The sequence below is a fragment of the Suricata suricatta genome, chromosome 14, assembly GCF_006229205.1.
Source record: "Suricata suricatta isolate VVHF042 chromosome 14, meerkat_22Aug2017_6uvM2_HiC, whole genome shotgun sequence".
NCBI lineage: Eukaryota > Metazoa > Chordata > Mammalia > Carnivora > Herpestidae > Suricata > Suricata suricatta.
This window is the reverse complement of record NC_043713.1, coordinates 61542103-61547958: the sequence shown is the minus strand read 5'-3', so window position 1 is coordinate 61547958 and position 5856 is coordinate 61542103. Positions and strand designations below refer to the sequence as shown.

At 48.9% G+C, this 5856-nt stretch overlaps 1 long non-coding RNA gene across 1 annotated transcript in view; it reads right to left on the bottom strand.

The window, feature by feature from the left end:
* The window catches only part of LOC115278359, a 14820-nt gene that overhangs the window by 7473 nt on the left and 1491 nt on the right, over positions 1–5856 (bottom strand). The gene's annotated exons all lie outside the window — the stretch shown is intronic.

Sequence of the window (5856 nt, the reverse complement as noted above, 5' to 3'; positions counted from 1 at the left end):
TGTAGCTCCGTACCTGTTAGCTCCTCTTCGTCAATGTCAGAGATGCTCTCCAAGAAGCAGTCTTTAGAGACACAAGCAGGAGCAAGCAGGTTAGTGGAGACCGGGGCTCCCCCATTCCTGCGACCCCCGCGGAGGCCGAGCTGGCTCACTCGGCATCACCTGCCCTTCCTCCCGGTCCTCAGGCCTTGCCTGGGCTCGGCAGAGGCAGTGCCCTTCAACAAGACGCTGACCACAGTTGCAAACCTTCCAATGAGCGAAAGGATCCCCCTTCATCTGGGACTTCCCCAGCTGCACTGGATCAGGAAAGCTCTCACCGGTGCACAAAGCAACCTGACCTGCCAACTGTTACAGACAGACAGAGGGTGTGGTGGCTCCATGAGCAGACCCTGAGCCCAGCCAGAGCAGCTGCCCAAAGAACCCTCTGAGAGGATGGAAATGCTCTGCATTGTCAAGGTGCACCTGCAGGGCACCTGAAATGTGGCTGGTGTGGTAAGGGATGGAATGGTTAAATTCATGTACTTTAAAGAAACATGAGCAGGCCTGTCTGACAGTGGCTGCCCCACATGGATAGCACAGCTTTGGGATCCAAAGAGGAGGAAGTCATGACCTCCCTACCCTGGAGGTTCCTGCAGAGGAGCTTGCTGGCCCCATCTGATCATTCATTTGTAGGTTCTCCCTGGGCTCACGCTTATGTGGCAGCCGCTACGTGAGGCCCGGGGGTCACTCAGAGCGGAAGGTCAACAACCAGGTCCCAGGGGGAATCCCAGCGGGGCCCACTTATAAGCAGAGTGAAGAGCCTGACCCCCCCCCCACTTGTGCTGAATGTAATCAGGGCAGCGGGGCAGAGGGGGAACACCTCGCTGTCTTCAGGGTCCACGCATCTCACTGTGATCTGGACAAGTGCCTGGACGGACAGCTAGCTTAGTGTGGGGCCCAACAAGCCTGGCTGAGATGAGGAGGGACCTTTCCACTCCTGAACTAGTTCCCAGCCCAAGGCTGTGAGCAGCAGGAGTTTGTTGGGGCCAAAGATGGGCTGCACAAGGCTGAGCCCCAACGGACAAGGAATGAGGGAGATGCTGTCGGTGTTTCCTGCAGTGACCACCCAGATCTATGGTGCTGGGCCCATGAGCAGGAGGAAGGTCACAGATATCCTTTGGACCTGAATATTCCCATCCCTTTCAGAAAAACTCTCAAAGTGATGTTCTCGGGCCAGGAAAGACCACTGCAAGGACTACCTCAACTCTGGGATCAGCCCCCACCACTTTGCTGAGCTCACCTTGCACTAGAGCCTATTCCCCGTCTCACATCTTCTGCAACTAGAACGTTCTAAAGCTGCCCTGGTCAGGTGGAGTGAGAACCACTTAGTAGGAACGGGTTTCCAACCAGACAACCCTTGGCCAACAGCTGTAGAGGAGGACTGGCTGTCAGGTGACCCCCAGAAGTTCGTGAACAGTTAAAAACTGGTCCCTCCTTCGCCCAGGTGGATCAGGCCTGGGAACGTCCTTGTGTCCGGCCTGGCCCTCGTTCTATCCCTTCTGGCATGTCCTGGCTAGGAGAACAGGAGACTTGACTCCATTCTCTGCCCCTCCCCAATGTCCATGAAGGAAAGTGCCTGGTAGATGGAGAAGAAGATGGGCCAGGAAGGAAGCCTTTCTCTCCAGGTGTTTAGGAAGAGGTCCATACTGTGCTCTCACCAGCCATGGTGCCTCCCCCTGCCTCATCCCCACTCAGAAGAAGCCCAAATGTCCTCCTCAGTGAGGGCAAGGCTGGGCCCAGGTGCTGATGCTACACTGATTCCAGGAATCCTGCCACCGTGGGGTCCCCTCCCACCCCCACATGGCCTGGATGTCCTTCGTGTCTTCCCTCTGCACCCCTTCACAGTCTTTCCTTCCTAAGATCCAGTCCCTGACTCTGAATCTTGCTTTCACCGGTTAATGCTGAAGGATTTGATGGAGCGAGGACTCTTAGCGCCTGGCTACTGGATTCCCTCCTGCCTTTGAGCACACACAGCAGCTACCGTCTTCCATACCGCTGGGATTCTAAAGTCTAGAGATAAAGGATTTCTAGAAGCTGGAGGATCCTCCTCTCAGATACCCTCCAGAACTGGGCCTGGGATGTGGCTGCATCAGGGGCCACCTGCTCCATCTCTCCAGCCACGAAGGGGAGGACTCCTTCTCAGGCTCCCTGAATCTCCTTTTTGGAATTGACAGGAAGGGCAGGAGGGCAGGATCCTTGGATGATCTATCCCTTGAATGCTGAAGTGTGATGGAGCCAAGACTCTGGTATCACTGTAGGCTCAGGGCTGGTGGGTGCCCCACACAGGGAAGAGCCAAAAAAGAACTGATATGATTCCTGATGACAAACCCAGCCTAGAAATTTAGGGTCTTGCCCAGGAAGTAGAGGCGTGAGAGAGGGTACTAGAGATTTGGGGTTAAAGGGCATCATGTCACTGCCTGGCTCCCCATCCCCACAGGTGGTGCAGACCCCTCCATAATTCATCGCTTCCTCCAGCTTCCTTTTCTCAGAGGCCTGAGGATTGATCCAAAGGCCCCGAGGGCAATGAAACAGCCTCCTCAGAATTGGCGTCTATCCTGAATCAAAGTTGGCATTCACAGAACCATATTGATTCTGAGAACATATTTTCCTTTCAGAATCCTGTGCCTATTTTCTTGACTTGGAATGGAATTTTTTTTCATCCCAAACAAGGCATATTTCACGTAGAATATACTAACCCTATTGAAATTGTACATTTTGATATACTTTGACATACACACACACAAATCATTAGCTAGGTGATGGGGCTATTCTTCTACATGGCAAATTTCACACCAGCAGCTGTGCTACTTGAGGCAGATGCGAATCTAGGAATACATAAACTACACACACAGAGACCCTCACACAAGCATATGTCTGCTCAGAATCACTTTTCTCAGTTCACAAAGACACGCCCAGTCTCCATGCACACACACACTCACGACGTGAATGCCACACAGCTGCTTGTAAGCACAGGAACATGGTTTACCCCTATCCACCTTTTCACTATGTCTGTGATCCTCATTTCATTGGAAACCCAAAGTCAGAAGGACTCTCCTGACTCAAGACAGCAAGTGATTGATTCCAGAATATGTACCATTAACATTTCTTCCGACGGCCGACGGGAGATACAGAAAAGAAAACAGCATCAGGGCCAGACCGTGATGTACACTGATTGCACTGCTCTTTAGTTCTCTTGGTGACTTTCGATAGGGAACACAGTGGTTGAGTCAAAGGCCCCAAAAGCAAATGAATAGGATGCATATCAGAAGGGGTTCTTCCTGGGGAATGTCTCTTGGGTCCACTTAGGGTGGCAACTACAGAATTCACACCCAGGCAGGGAAAATTGCTGTTGAGGAAAAGGATCCTATCCCACCGTTTATAGGCAGGGTTGGCATTGCCAGTGTGAATGTCTTCTTGACCCAGGTAGCAGTTGGCAAGACACAACTACTCACCTGTCTCCCCAGCAGGGAGATTAAAGGTATCATCTAATGTCTGTTCCCACCCAGGCCGTAGGGGTGGTAAATTGGGTCGCAGATTCCTGAGGGAGGGAGTAAGAACAGGGCAGCAGGGAGCACAGAGAGTGGGGCAAGACAGCGTTTCGGATCAAGCCCCATTTATTGAGAAAATATCCACACCTTTATAGGGTTTGGGGCGAGAAGCTGACCTGGGTTGGTTGCTAGGAAACAGGGTCAAATGATTATTAGAAAAAGGGGAAACGGAAACTGAAATTTCAAACACAGCATCTAAAGGAGAGCCCAGACTTGCGTCTGCGACGCTGGGCAGGGGTGCAGTTGACACTCCATAAGCCCGAATGCGGTTGATCTTTTGTTCTACTTGGCTACTCCAGTCTGGCCTTCTCCAATCCCTGAATTAGGAAATGCACTCCCCTAGCCGATCCTAGTAATTCAGGTAGTTCCCCTCAGGGAGCAATACTTCCTTGCCTGAGGCTTCTGAAATCGGCTGAATCTTTGCAGCTTCCCATAATCTAACATGTACATTGTCATATTTAAACAGAATTGTGTGAGAATGTCACTAAGAAAGCAATTTGCCATCCACAGGCAAAGACTGACAAGCTCACCTCACGGGGAAATGCCCATCTGGTGGAATACACTGTGGGCAGAGGAAAAACCTCTGTAAGTCCTCCTTCCTGAGGGACATCTAGAAGGACACAGAATAGATGTCAGTACATTGGTGGTGCTGCTCAAGAATAACTCAAGGACTTGTGCATGATATGACCGTGGGCCAGAGCATATGGAGGCTTTTGGTCACCTGCATGGACTGGATGCTACTGCTGGGCCACTCTCAGCAACAGTCCTTAAAGTGTGCAGTGTGAGGAGTGGTTTTGGGAAGGTAGACTTTGGCCATTCTACTGTGTCAGTGGGACATATCTCCTGGGGAAACACACGTCTCCATCTCTCTCTCTCTCTCTCTCTCTCTCTCTCTCTCTCTCTCTCTCTCTCTCTTTCTCTTTCACACACACACACACACATACACACTTACATTGATAATCACACTACATAGAGTCACACGACACCATGAAGCCTCATGCACACACACCCACAACACACGCAGTGAATACACTGTCTTCCTCGTCCTGTAAACATGGGCATAGTGTGCTCTCAGACCTCTGTGAAATTAAACTAGAAACCCACAGCACGGAGAAACCATTGAAATCCCCAAAATTCTGGAGACTTCAAAATACACTTCTGAACAACAAAACGGTCATAGAAGTCTCAAGAGAAACTGAAAACTACTTTCGATTAAATGAGGTGAAAATAGGATATGACAGAAAATTGTGGAAAGCAGCATTTTGGGGAAATTGATGGTCCTAAATGCCATGTGTTACAAAATAAGAAAGACATAATGTGAATCATTCAGGCTTCCACCTTAGGAAACAAGGCAAAGTACAGTAATGGAAGATAACAGGAAGCAGGAGGAAAAAATATTATTGCAGATATCAGTAATTCTGAAAGCACAAAATTATGAGAGAAAACAAAAGCAAGACAAAAGCTGGTTCTTTGTAAATGTCAGTAAAAAGGATAAAGCTCTAGCCTGACTAACGATGAAGAAAAGAGGAGTCATCACTACTGATCCTATGGGTACTGAAAGGATCTTGAAGTAATACTTGGAATTCTAATTAGCTTAAACTAAAGAGGGCAGTTCCTTCAAAAACACAAAGTACCAAAACCTACATAAGAGAAATAGATCATCTGAAGAGGTGTGTATCAAAGAAATTGAGTCAGAGAAACACAAATATCATATGGTTTCACTCATATGTGGCATTTAAGAAACAAAACAGATGAACATATGGGAGTTGGGGTGTAGAAAGAGAGGGAACGAAACCACAGGAGACTCTTAACGATAGAGAACAAACAGGGTTGACGGAGGGAGGTGGGTGGACGGGTATTAAGGAGAGCACCTCCTTGGATGCTCCCTGGGTGTTGTATGTGTAAGTGGTGAATCACTGGATTTTATTTCTGAAACTAATATTGCACTGTATATGAACTAACCAAAATAATTACAAATTAAAAGTAAAATTGATGAATAATAAATGACCCATAAAGGAAGTGCCAGCCCCAGAGGGTTTCACTGATGAAGGCTAACACATCTTATAAAGCAAAACACAGTCTTGCTGTATCATCCAGCAGGCTCACACAACGGCATTTACCCAGTGGAGCTGCAAGATTATGTCCCCCAGAAACCTGGGCAGGAGTGCTCTGCAGCTTTATTTATGGTCACCAATACCAGAGGCAACCACACTGCCCCGCAATAGGCGAATGGCTAAACATCCAGACAATGAGCTATTCTGTAAAGATCTAA